Source organism: Trichosurus vulpecula, chromosome 9 (assembly GCF_011100635.1).
Source record: "Trichosurus vulpecula isolate mTriVul1 chromosome 9, mTriVul1.pri, whole genome shotgun sequence".
NCBI classification, from domain to species: Eukaryota; Metazoa; Chordata; class Mammalia; order Diprotodontia; family Phalangeridae; genus Trichosurus; species Trichosurus vulpecula.
In genome coordinates, this window is record NC_050581.1 from 62,403,886 (window position 1) to 62,417,099 (window position 13,214).

Below are 13,214 nucleotides of genomic sequence, written 5' to 3' on the forward strand. Positions count from 1 at the left end.
GCCTTAAAAGGCCAGGTCAAGCTTATGGAGCTATGGGCACCTCTTTAATTTTAAAGGACCGTGTAATACAAAGGCTGTCTGGATGGCAGTGTGCCATTTCCAGAAAATGCAGCTTAGCCTAACAGCTTGAGAGAAAACAACAGTGCAAAATTAACACCAACTGGAAACGCCTCGGGGGAAAAATCTTGATAAGTGTAAGAATGCTCCAATCTGCAACCCCCTCCCCTTCTCTGAGGACTTTTTTTTCTTTCCTAAGGCGATTAAGGGTAAAATAAGGCTGCTAAGGGTAGTCTATAGTTGGGGGCCCCTTCCGCAGGGTCAAGGTCATTCTGACCATAGCTCTACTCTTCCCGTCTCTTTTCCTCGCTTTTTTACCCAAATTTTGCTGCCCTAGCGGTGATGCAATCAAATTCTTCAGGACTAGGTGCAATCAGATTGCGCTGGATCAAGAGGTGGAGGTGGGGCAGCGGGGGCCGAGAGGAGGAAGGGAGGGACTCAGCTTGGCACAGGATGGGTGGGTCAGAAACTTGTTTTTCCGGAAGAGGGGCTGCGCTCTTGCTGGGCAGCAGAGGGGCGACGGACCCAGCGCTAAGCAGAAGAGGGGCTACACCAGCCGCGGAGCACGCTCTGGCTCCTGGCTGCCGCCCCCCCGCTGCGCTGCAGCGTGTCCCGTCTTCCCCGCCCCGCCCCCAGGTCCCCTCAGCGACAGCTTCCCCCCTACTCCCGATTTCCCGCCCCTTCCCCCCCCGCATTGCCCAGCCCAGTTAGAACAGCGCTTGCGGTTGCGGCTTGGGCGCAAAGCCTTGCAGCCCCTTTCTCCACGCTCCACCTTTCCTTCTCCCGGCTGCAGACGCGTCCGGCCAGCTGCGCGGTTCAGCCCCAGAGGGCGGGGATTTTGCCTCAGGCGGCAGCGACTGGGCTGGGGTTGGAGTCAAAGGGCGCAGGCTCCCTCCCGGGTGGACAGACGGCCGGAGGAGGGGGTGGCCGCTCAGCTCCCGGGACCACGCGAGGGCGTAGAGGAGGAGGAGAAGGAGGAAGGCTGCTAGGAGAACAGAGCGGTGACCGAGCCGGGGGCGGGGAAGGTACAACTGCGGAGGCCCGCAGAGCTCTAGCTCTGGAGTGAGAGGGCCCGGGGAGCCACGAACCACCCGATCCAGGAGGGAAGAAGGTGAGTCGGCGGAGTTGTACCGGCCCGCTTCCTGGGCGCCCTCTGTCCTTCCCTTTGCTCATCTCCACCCCCACCCCGCCTTCCCCATCTTTCCTTCTCTTCCTCTCTCCTCTGCTGGAGTAACTTAGACCTTAGAGAGAGCCCCACATTGCTTTCCTTTGGGGCCCTCCCCCTCTCAAGCCCCCTCCCCATGTATTTCTGTCCTTTACCGGCGTTTTGTTGGTTTTTTGCTTTGTTTTATTTTCAGCTGAGTTACGGGATCCCTTCCTGGGTTTTGTGGGTGGGGGTAGCCTTCACTTCTACGTTGGACAGGGCATCAGTTTCATATCGCCGGAGGGAAGGTTGCTTGCTGCCCTGGTGCCCCCTCCTCCCCTGCCGGTCCTTTCCATTCTTCCCCCGGGAGGGGTCTGGCATTCTTTCCAAAGATTCCCTGCTCCAGTGGAGGTGGGTCCCCCCTCCCCCCCCCATGTTCCTCATTAGTATGCTTGCGGTTTACTGACTCTTTTTTGTTCTTGGGTTCTATCATGAATGTTAATGTCAAAAAATAAAATACATCCCCATCGGGAAAATGAAGTTGTTCCTCCCCTAATTGTGAACGAATCTTTGCTCAGCCGATACAGGAGCGTGGGAGAAGAATGAGTTCTTCACCTCTTCCCGTACCCTTAAGCTTGCTTTTCATTTTGTTTTCCTCTGTTATCAAGGGGTAGGTGTTGATTTGGGGCAGGTGCTGTTGGGGAAGAGGGTGTCGGGGGCGGGGACGGGGGGCGGGAAGGAAGATGAACTTGGGCTTCCTGCCGTCAGCAGGCACCTTGCTGGCTGCTGGTCTGCATCGGCGTCCCGTCTGCACCCAAAGTCTCCCTTAAGCTAATTTCGTGAAACATGAAATTCTCAAAAGAGAGAGGAAACCGGCTGGATTACGCTTCTGTAGTGCACCGTTGATGGTGTTGGGGTGAGGCAAAACTTTAGCGCTGCTGAAGTGGAAACCTTCCTCCAACAGCACTTTTTTTTTTCTGGAATGCGTCTTAAAGTACCAGTGTTATAATTGACTTAAAAGGTAACGTTTGATAGAACAGAGGGTTTTAAAAATCATTGTTTTTCGTTGCCCTTTTTACACATTACTGATAGAATTGTCTTTGTGACATTGGGAAGCTGAAAACAACCTGTTTTCCTACCTTTTTCAATTTGGGGAAAGAGAACTTTCTGTGGCCTTACCTACAGGAAAATCCCTCTGTTGTGTCTGGGGGGACTTCCAGCTCCTGATGGGTCCATTTATCCAGTAGGATATTTAGCAACTGTCATTTGGAGTTGTATTGTATTACTCAGGTTAAGGATATCAGGTGGGTACAAATTTAGGCCTTTTCCATGTGTGGTGCAGAGTACTGGGCCTGAAAGACTCATCTTGCTAAATTCAAGTCTGGCCTCAGACACTTACTAGCTGTGTGTGACCCTGGGCAAGTCACTTAACCTTGTTTGCCTCAGTTTCCTCATCTGTAAAATGAACTGGAGAAGGAAATGACAAATCACTCCAGTAGCTTTGCCCAGAAAACCCTAAATGGGGTCATGAAAGGTCGGACATGACTGAACAACATGTTTCGGAATTTTTCCAGACTGGCTGTCACTGTTGATATATGCTTGTAAGGGCTATCCTTTTAATTCCTTCACAGAATCACCATTGATGCTCCTCTCCCTCTTTTTAAAGTGACTTTTAAGGTGATTTCTTATGAGAGGAGAATAGTTTATTTCTAGACCATAATTATTAATTTGTTAAAGGGACAGATTGAATCATGGGATATCGTGGTTTAAAAGTAGAACCTGGAGTTAAAACAATTTTGAATTTCTACCACGAGTATCAGGTCCTTACTAGGCTGACTACATGTTACTTACAAGAATGAGATTGTTTAGAGGGCAAAAAAAAAGGAGTGGGGGAGGATTGTCACCATCATTTTATAAGGGATATAGAGATTTAAGTTTTGCAAAGCAAATGCTTTATTTACATTCTCATTTGACTCCTCGGTTTCCTTAACTGTAAGATTGTGATAAAAATAGCAGTACCCCCTTGAGCTTACTGTGAGGACCACATGAGATGTGTTTTGATAGTCTTAAAGCATGATATAAATGTTAGATGCTATCATTTTTATTTTTTTCATTCTTACATGGAATGAAATTCAGATGGAAATGATCCTAGAACAGGTTCCTATTCTACAGACTCCTTTTTGTTTGTTTAATGTTTGTGTCATTACAGGGTGGATATAATGATTACTTTTTGTAGCTGAATAAAATTGTTGGCATATAAGTTCATCTTTGTAGGTTTACTGAAAGTATCTTTGGGGCAACTCCAGTAGCAGACAGGATGATAGGGATGAAATATGCTCCATCTTGTGCACATATGGTTTTGATTTTTTTTTTCCATTGAGCCTCTATAATTTGAGATCTTTTCATTCTACATAATTTTTTAAAGTTGTATTTTAAAAATTCCAAACTTAAACTCCAAATAAAATGGGCACTTCCACATATGTAGTATAGCAGAAGAAAAGGGCTATCTATATATGAAACTGTGTATCTCTGTGATGGACAACTTTCTTTTCTTTAAATACACAACAAGTTCAATGCGTGACTTTCAGAGCTATACTATGTGTCTGATTCTTTCTGGTCTGTGCATTTAAAAGTAGATGCTTCAATCCCCTCCCCTTCCTTCCTTTCCCTCCCCTCTCTTCCTCCCTTCTTTCCTTCCTTCCCTACTGTCCCTCCCTCTCTCTGGAAAAGAAAAAGAAAAACAAAGCCCTTGTAGAAAATATGACTTGTAAAAAATTAAGCTCTACACTGGCCTTGTCTGAAAATGTATGTCTCTGCATCTTGAGTGCATCATCTTTCAGTCCAGCAGCGTGTAGCATGCTTCATCTTTCATTCTGCATTGTCTGGAGGTTATGAATATTCAGCATGGTAATATCTATTAAAATGTTTTTAGATTTTTTTTTATGGGTCACTGTTACGCTCGGTTGATTGTGGGCACTCTGGTTCTAATACAGTTTATTTGTTGGATTCTCAAGAATCTTTTGAGATTTGTCTTTGCAGCATGGGGTTTTGTCATTTGTTGGTTTATAAAGGAATGTATGTCATTTTTATTTGTCTCATTCTTTGACCGAATTCAGATAAAAATGGTTCTGGGACAGGTTGTTATCTTGCCATCATTCTTCTGTGGTTAATGGTCTGTAGACTATTGAACAGATAGATAAAATAATGACTTTTTATAATTGAATGAAAGTATTGGGACATAAGCTCACCTTCTGAAAGCTCACTGAAAGCGTCTTTGGGACAAATCCAGGAGCAGACAATATGACTAAAGTGATATATACCTCTAAGGTACTATTTTTATGGGATTTTGATTTCTTCTGCTAAGTCTCTATAGTTTGAAAAGTTTTTGTTATATGTAGGTTGGAGATTGTGGTTGTTTATTAATTATTGCTGTCTATTAATATTCTTAAATGTTTAGAGTTGAGTATTATGCCTAGGTGACTATGGGCAACAGTTCTGTTTATAACAGTGGTCTGGTTCCAATACAGATTAGTTGTTGAATTTTCAAGGTTGTTTTTGAGGTCTGTATTTGTAATATGGGGTGTTGCAGTGGATAGACACTAGGCCTGGAGCGAGGAAGACTCATCTTCCTAAGTTCAAATCTGGCCTCAGACACTTAATAGATGTGTGATCCTGGGCAAGTCACTTAACCCTTTTTGCCTCAGTTTCCTCATCTGTAAAATGAGCTGGAGAAGGAAATGGCAAATCTCCAGTATCTTTGCCAAGAAAACCCCCAGTAGGGTCACAAAGAGTCAGACACTACTGAAGGACTCAGCAACAAAGTTTATGAAAGAAAGCTAGCTTCTGATGCAGGTTGGTAGCCACCAGGTCATGTGTCGCTAGGTGTATTTAGTGGCCACGGAGTGGTGCTTTGCTGTGCTGGTGACAGGGTTGGCAGTCACTCTTGCTCATCCCAACTGACTTTGGTTGGGCCAGGGTACTCCTGACTCCAGACTTCCTTTCAAGCTACTCCCCTGACCCCATTCCCTTTAGGAATAGCTTTCTGCTCAAACCAAGCTCAAGAAGATGTCTGTGGTCCAGGCTCAATGCCAGTCTGGTCCATCAGAGGGGCCTGGTTTAAATGTTCTTTCTGCCTTAGGAAGTTGCAAAAATGAATCACAACTCTATAATTCTGAGTTCCTAGCAGGAGATAGTACTCTAGCAAAAGAGGGCAGTTTGAATGCACTCTCTCCTCCCAGGAGTCTCTCTCCCTACTGTACATTTGAATGACTTACCTAGATTATCAAAATAAGTGCAGTTATCCCTTCCACATTCAGGTCAGCATAAGAAATGGGAATTTTGGGGGAGTTTGTGGGAGCTGCAGATGACACACAAAGGTCAGCGGATGATGATGACAGAAAAAAAATTAGAAACCCAGAAATGCATACAATATATGTATAGTATTATCTTTTTTTTTTGAGGGGGGAAGGTAGAGGGGTTAAGTGACTTGCCCAAGGTCACACAGTGTGTCAAGTGTCTGAGGCCGAATTTGAACTCAGGTCCTCCTGACTCCAGGGCCAATGGGCTACTCACTGCACCACCTAGCTGCCCCCCATTTTTTCTTTTAGTACCATAAATATACACGATTTCTTCTCTGGTACGAAGGGAGGCCCAAAAAATTTTGCGAGTGTTTTCCAGATTGCTATTAAATCCCCCCCATTTACACACTGTAATTTATAGGATTTATATAAAATTGCAGATTTAAAAGATAAAGTAAATGTTTAAGCAAACTTTTTAAGAAGCTTTCCTGGTCTGAAGAGTGTTAGCTTAAGGGAAAGAGGGGAAAAGCAGCTGCTGTAGTCTGGAAGGGTTTTCAGTGACAGTTATCTATCCCTACATTCTTCAGTCACATCACTGGTATTGTGGAGTACTGGCCACCCTTCCCCCCTCCCCCCGCCCCCATAATTGCTTTAAAAACACTTTCCTACTTAACAGTATTTTATTTTTTCCAATTACGTGTAAAGATAGTTTTCAACATTCACTTTTATAAGATTTTGAGTTTCAGACTTTTTTCTCCCTTCCTCCCTTCCCTCCCCAAGATGGCATGCAATCTGATATAGGCTATACATGTACAGTCGTATTAAACGTTTCTGCGTTAGTCATGTTGTGAAAGAAGAATCCAAACAAAAAGGGGAAAACCACGAAAAAAGGGGTAAAAAAAGAGAGAAAGTAATATGCTTCGATCTGCGTTCAGAATCCATAGTTCTTTCCCTGAATCTGGATACCATAGTAGCTTACTGGCTCCTGTGTGCTCTCTCTTCCCTCCTAGATTCTCTCAATCTTTTCTTCTTGGGATCCCTTAGAAAGGTAGGGGGTTAGTTTGTCAGAGTAGGGCCCTGCCAGTCCCAGAATCTGTGCAACTCTCTTGGGGCCTAAGAGGGGATCACTGGCATTCCCAAGGTAATGCTACAGAGGAATTTCATAAGGGCTAAATTTTTGCAGCCTGAAGTATTGTGTTGCCCATTTGGCCATTTGCATAACGTGCATTGATCTGTGAGTCTGGGCTCCTTAAGATTAACTTGTCTGTAATACCCGTTGTCACTAACCTAATCCTGAATTGCCATCATATAACCCCTCTGTTTTATTTTTAAAATCTGCATGACAGCTGGTTGGAAGTTTCTTTCACATATTGGATGAGTTTTATGTGAGTGTCATGCATGGAGCGCCTCTTGGTTAATGATCTTGTAATATTATCCTTAAACGCATCCGGTGAGGTACAGGTATTATCCCCTTATTACAGATGAGAAACAGACTTGAGAGGTTAAATAGAACGTAAGCTCCTAGAACATGTATTTTTGTCTTTGTCTCCCTGTACGTAGCCGACTTCTTGGGACATAGTAGAAGCTTAATGAATCCTTGTTGAATCGAATTGACTCGCCCCTGGCTAAGTATCAGCGGTAGGATTTGAACCAAAGGCTTGATGTTTCCAAGAACATTGCTCTCTCCGGTTTACCACACCAGCTCTCTAACACCATAAACAGCAATTAAAAATACCTCCTGTTATTGTCTGGAGATTTTACTTTCATGTCAGGTTTTATAGGTATAGCTAGCATTTCTATAGTGCCATAATATTATTTTGATCCCTCACAGCAACCCGGTGAAGTAGCTTCTATTGTATCCCCATTTTATACATGAGGAAACTGAAACAAAGAGCGTTTGAGTGACTTGTTCAGATAACTCAGGTTACTCCATTAGTGTTTGAGGTAAGATTTGAATTCAGGTCTTTCTGATTCCAAATCCCAGACCCCAGTGTTGAATTACCTTGGAGTGCCCACTTCTTTCGTTGACATCAGAACCTTTCCCTAATTGACTTGACAGTAGTTTTGTAATCCGCTTGCGTTGGAAGCCATTACACCTTTCTTCATAGTGTTTTATTTTTTTCCAATTACAAGATTATTTTTAACATTCATTTTTTAAGTAAAATTTTGAGTTCCAAATTTTCTCTCTTCTTCCTTCCTCTCCCTTTCCCCCTTCTTCCCTCCCCCCATCCCTAAGAAGGTAAACAATTTGATATATATATATATATATATACATATATATATATATATATATATTTTATATATATGTATGCAATCATGTAAAACATATTTCCATATTGGTCATGTTGTGAAAGAAGAAACAGAACAAAAGGAAAAAACCACACACAAAAAGAAAGTATGCCTCAATCTGCATTCAGACTCTGTCAGTTCTTTCTTCGAGGTGGATAGCATTTTCCATCAAGAATCCTTTGGAATTGTCTTGGAGGAAGCCTTTACTTCTTGATAGGACCTGCCAGAGATTCCACCTCACTTCCCATAACCCTCAAGAACCCACGATCACCTCCAAGTCAAGATGTGACATGGGAGTAGGACTTTATATTTAAAACAAACAAATAAAGTAAATAACCTCTATTTTGTAGGAGGATACTCAGACCAAAGAAAGCAGTGAAGTCAGTTGATCGTATTAGATGCATGGTGTCACAGAACTAATGTTGGACTTGGGGTCTGAAGATCCAGAGTGAAGTCCTCTCTTCCACATAATGACTTTTGACTGTGCACAAGTGATTTCCTCCTTCTGTGCCTCATCTGTAAAAGAAGAGGGTTACCTTAGCTTAGTGTTTCTCAAGTTGTACTTCTTGGAACCCTGAAACACCCTGTCATTCATTTCCTGTATAAAGTCTCTCCTGATCTCCCCGCACCAACCTCAGTTGTCAGTGCGTCTTTCTACCTCTTACAATAATTTCTTATTTATTTACCCTTCTGAATGTTGTCTTGCCCCAGTAGAAGGTAAGCAGTTTGAGGACAGGGATATTTTTCGTTTGTTTTTGCCTCCTTTAGGGGCCTAATAAATGTTTATTGAATTGAAAGAGGAAAAGAAGCATTTTGAACTGGTATTCTTTTCACTTTTACTAATTTCTGCTTTATTTTCTTATTATATAGGGTATGGGGATTAGAAGGGAGTAGTGACATCAGGGCTTTAGTCAGAAAAATGTCGTCTTTTTTCTGGCAGTCCAAAAAAGTTTTCTTCATGGTCATGATCCTTGGTGAACCCTGCTTCCTGATTATTTCCTGAAATTCTCCTGCTGGTGGTTTTTCCGCAAGTAGGTCTTTGTGCACTTTTAGAAGAAGAAAAAAATCTAAATCTCCTTTTTGAAACATTGTTTTTCTTCATAAAGGACAATCTAATTAGAGTATTCCATTTTAGGATATTAAAGAGGTTACATTTTTAAATGGTTAGTACCTTTTTTTAAAGAGCAGTTTAGAACTTATCTAAATATGCCATCAAACGACTTTTGTTTGAGGTCATAAAGAGGCTTTACTTTCTGTGATGGTTTTTAGGAGGAAACATGCAGCCTTGTTTTTAAGTGTATTCATGTAAGCTGTGTGGTGGTGAAGAGGGAGCTTTGATTTAGAGAGAAAGAAATCTGGGTTGGACTCAATCTTCAGATATCGGAGACCTGTGTGCCTCGGGGAGTCACTTAACTTCTCTGTTTTTGTTTCTGAAAGGGGTTAAGTTTATTGGCACCACCTTTTTCATAGGGTTGTTACATAGATCAAAACGGTGACTTGAGAGTCCCTCTAGTATTGGGGTTCTTGAACTTTCTGCGTGCTGGTAATCTGGTGAAGCCTATAATCCTTTTTTCAGAATAATCTTTTTATATGCATTAAAGAAAATGCGTAAGATTGCAGAGGAAACCAATTATAATGAAATACATTTATCGAAATTTTTTTTTTTTAAAAAACCCACTAAGTTCACGGACCCTGGGTTAAGAACTTCCGCTCTTGTATACCCTTATCTCCAAATTTTACAGATGAGGAAATCAAGGTCCAGAGAACTGGTACCTTGCCCAAGATTATGCAGGTAGTAAGCATCAAAGGCAGGTCTTGAACCCAGGTCTTCTGATGCCTGTACCAAGACTTTCTTTGTATCGTGCTGCCCTATGTAATTTAAGCTTGTAAGACCATATAAATGTCCGCAATGCCTTGGTGACTTCCTAAATGGGACAGAATTATAATGCAATAATGATTTGTTGGAATAGAAAACTTTTAAAAGCTAGATATCTCTCAGTATCATTGGAATCCTTGAACCTTGGCCTGAAATTGATTATTCTTGTCGTTTTAAATCTGGACCACTGACAGTTAACTTGATACCATCCTACATGCTTTAGTCAGGAGAGACCTATTAAAGCTCTACTATTTTTCACTGACTAACTTCCATTCCATGTTGGTTGTCTGAAGCCCCACAGCCTTTTCGAATGCTAAATTACAAGGGTGTGTGTGTGTGGGCGGGGTTGGGGGGGAAGCCTTAGAATGATCATTTGAAATCAATATTAAATTTGCTCAGTTGAAAGTTATTTTAAACAACAATTCATTTTAGCATTACTCTGCATCTTTTAAAATCTTTGCTTCCTCACTACCTGATCGGTGCTCAGTAAGCATTTTTGATACGGAGGAGGATTGGGGACTTCTTTGAGGGAGCTTTCCTGCTTCCCTCCTCCAGCTGAAAGTATTTGTCTGGAGCACTTTGTCTTGGTTTTCCTTAGCTCTTAACACACTTCGTACACTTATTGAACCATGTAGCCTAAGAAGTGGCGAATGGGACCCAGGTTGCAAAGGGAGCATCCCTGCTGATCAGAGTGGGACGAGCTTGGGAGTACCTCTGCGCTTCAGCCTGGTTGAGACAGGGAAACCATCATTATCGTCATCAATACTACTAATCATAAATTTCACAAAAATTAAAAACCTTTACAAATATGAAAGTAACAACTCCCCCCCCCCGCACACACACCTTTTAGTAGCAAGTGCCCAAATATGTTTCCATTTCATCAGGAAAATTAAGGAGATGGTCATTTGGGCCACAGGGAGTAGATTGTCACATCCCTTCCAGGAACAGTAGTTGAGCTGATTTGATTATGGTTCCAGAACTGGAGAGAGGGGAGTTGGGGCAGAAAATATCAAGGGAGTAGTGAGTGAAGTAAAGTTTATAACTAGGATCTTCCTGAAATAGTGGGCCAGGAGAGGCAGACTCTAATGAAAAGGTTGGTGGGGATGGGTGCTCAGGGCCCAAGTTCCAGAGGTAAAATAATTAAAAACATCCAGGCGTGGGCTCTTGTCTGGCCAACATGGCTGCTGGAAAGAATGCGAAAATGGCCATGGAATAGCAGAGAGATCTCATTTCCCTGCCTTTTATCACTACGGTACATTTGGGAGGAAGCTTTGAATTCTCCAAATCTTTGGGCCTTTGTAGAAGGCCCAGTTTTCGTTGAATAAATTCTGAAAAAAAGAAATCACATTCTTCCCTCTGAGTTCTTCCAACTGGACCTTGTTTTCTCTAAATGAGACGTTTGAAATTTTGTTTGTGTTTAGGGTGGGAGAAGGGAGGTGAGTTTGCAAGTAACTAACCTGTAACAGATTAAATATAGCACTAGGCTAGATCCCAGCAATTCAGTTAAACACACCTTTATTAAGCTTCTTTACATATAAGGTCATGAGTGATGTTCTTTTCCTTCCTGGTATGGAGGTAAACCCTAGGTCCTCTTTGGCTGCTCCAGGTAAGTCAAACTCTCTGGTGGGTCCTTTTAATCTGGAAAGCCTTCAAGCACTGGACTAGGATCAAGATATATAGGTATTCACTGCTAGGTCTATATCTCAAAGATATCCAACAAAGAGGAAAAGGACCTATTTGTACAAAAATATTCCTAGAAGCTCTTTTTGTGGTGACAAAGAGGTGGAAATCAGAGGATGCCCATCAATTGGGGAATGGCTAAATTAGCTGTGGTTTATGATTGTAATGAAATATTGTGCCATGAGAAATGACAAGCAGGATGATTTCAGAAAAACATAGAAAGAATTACATGAACTGATGCGTAGTGAACAGAACTAGTAATAGCAATATTGTTCTATGAAGAACTGTTCTTACAATACAATTACAAATACAATGATCCAAGACAATCACAAAGGACTAATGATGAAGCATACTGTCTGCCTCCAGGGAAAGAACTGATATTACTTGAATACAGACTGAGGCATGCTATTTTTCTCTTTCTTCCTTTTTTTTTCTCTTCCTTCCTTCCTTCTTTCTTTCCTTCCTTCCTTCCATTTTTTCTGTTTTATTCAAATCTTTTTGGACAAAATGACTAATATGGAAATGTTTTACGTAATTGCACATGTATAACCCATATCTGATTGCTTACCATCTGGGGGTGGGGTGGGGAAGAGGGAGGGATAGAATATGGAACTCAAAACTTTAAATAAAAATCTTTTTAAGAAAAGATGTATAGATATTGTCCCAGAACCAGCCTAGCTAAGTTTGGACAGCCTCATCACTAGAAGTCTGAACATTAGGGGATGAATTTTTGCAGTCATACCAAGTGAAGAAGGGTCTTTACTGAGGTGTAGAGGAAGTATCTATGCCAATAAAAACCATGAGTCCTTGAAGTATTGGAGAATATATATGCGTGCAGGGTACTGTGCCAGAGAGATATAAAACAGTCCATGAATAAGAGGAGTTATATAAATCCTTATGGAGTAGACCATTTAAATTCAGTAGTTTATAAATGTTTGGGATAGGGCACATTTAAATCCTTTTTAAAAAGTTGACATCCATTTCTCTTTGACTGATGTAACTTTTGTCACTCCCTTTTTAAATAGCTAGGGTTTCATTGCTGTCAGAAATGAGCCAGTTTTTGTTGGGAGGTAATTCATTCTCTGAAGGCTTTGAAAAGTTGCCTAACACTTTAGTTTTCTTTATTCCCATGGCTCTCTGGTAAGGCAGGATTATTTCTGCAATGCTTGTCTGTTGTCAGCTGAGGGTGATCACAGTCTTTGAACTGTCTGCCTGAGCGATTGTGGGTTTTTAAAATGTACAATATAGAATAAGCAAAAGCGATATAATTTGAAATTTATGATAAATGATGAAAAGCAAAATAAAGATTGAACAGATTTGCCAAATAACCATCTAGAAGCAACTGAACACAGTAGCATAATCCCATAATCAAAAAACAAGTGTTTATTAAATGCCTCTCATGGCACTGTGCTGGAGATACGAACACAAAGACTAAAACAATGAAACAAGCTTAAGAAGGTCTCTCTCTCTCTCTCTCTCTCTCACACACACACACACACACACACACACACACACACACACACACACAGGTTTGGATATGACCAGTATGGGAATTTGCTTCAGTGCTTAATTGTTATAAGGGTTTTATCTATCTTTCTTTCTCAGCCCGCACCCCCACCCCTTCCTAACTTTCTTTTTTTGGTGTGTGAGTGAAAATGAGAGGGTGTTATGGTAATTAGGATGGGACCTATTTATTTATTTATTTTTTTACTGTTATCTCTTTTGGAATGCAGAAGTAATCAAGTACCTTTGATGAGTTTTGCTTTTCAAATGTAATAGCAAGCAAAGTGGACTTTTTCTTGTCTTTGTTTTAGAGTGCTTCTCAGCACTAAGAAATCTTTGATTGAATCAGGAGACTTTGATGACCTGC

At 41.7% G+C, this 13,214-nt stretch overlaps 1 protein-coding gene across 1 annotated transcript in view; it reads left to right on the forward strand.

Annotated features, from left to right (window-relative positions):
• The first annotated feature begins 537 nt into the window (after positions 1 to 537).
• GOLM1 (golgi membrane protein 1) overlaps positions 538 to 13,214 on the forward strand; it is a 94,417-nt gene continuing 81,740 nt past the window's right edge. The window contains exon 1 of the mRNA XM_036738171.1: positions 538 to 1,168. The gene's annotated coding sequence lies outside the window, so the exon portion shown is untranslated. The remainder of the gene's footprint in view (positions 1,169 to 13,214) is intronic.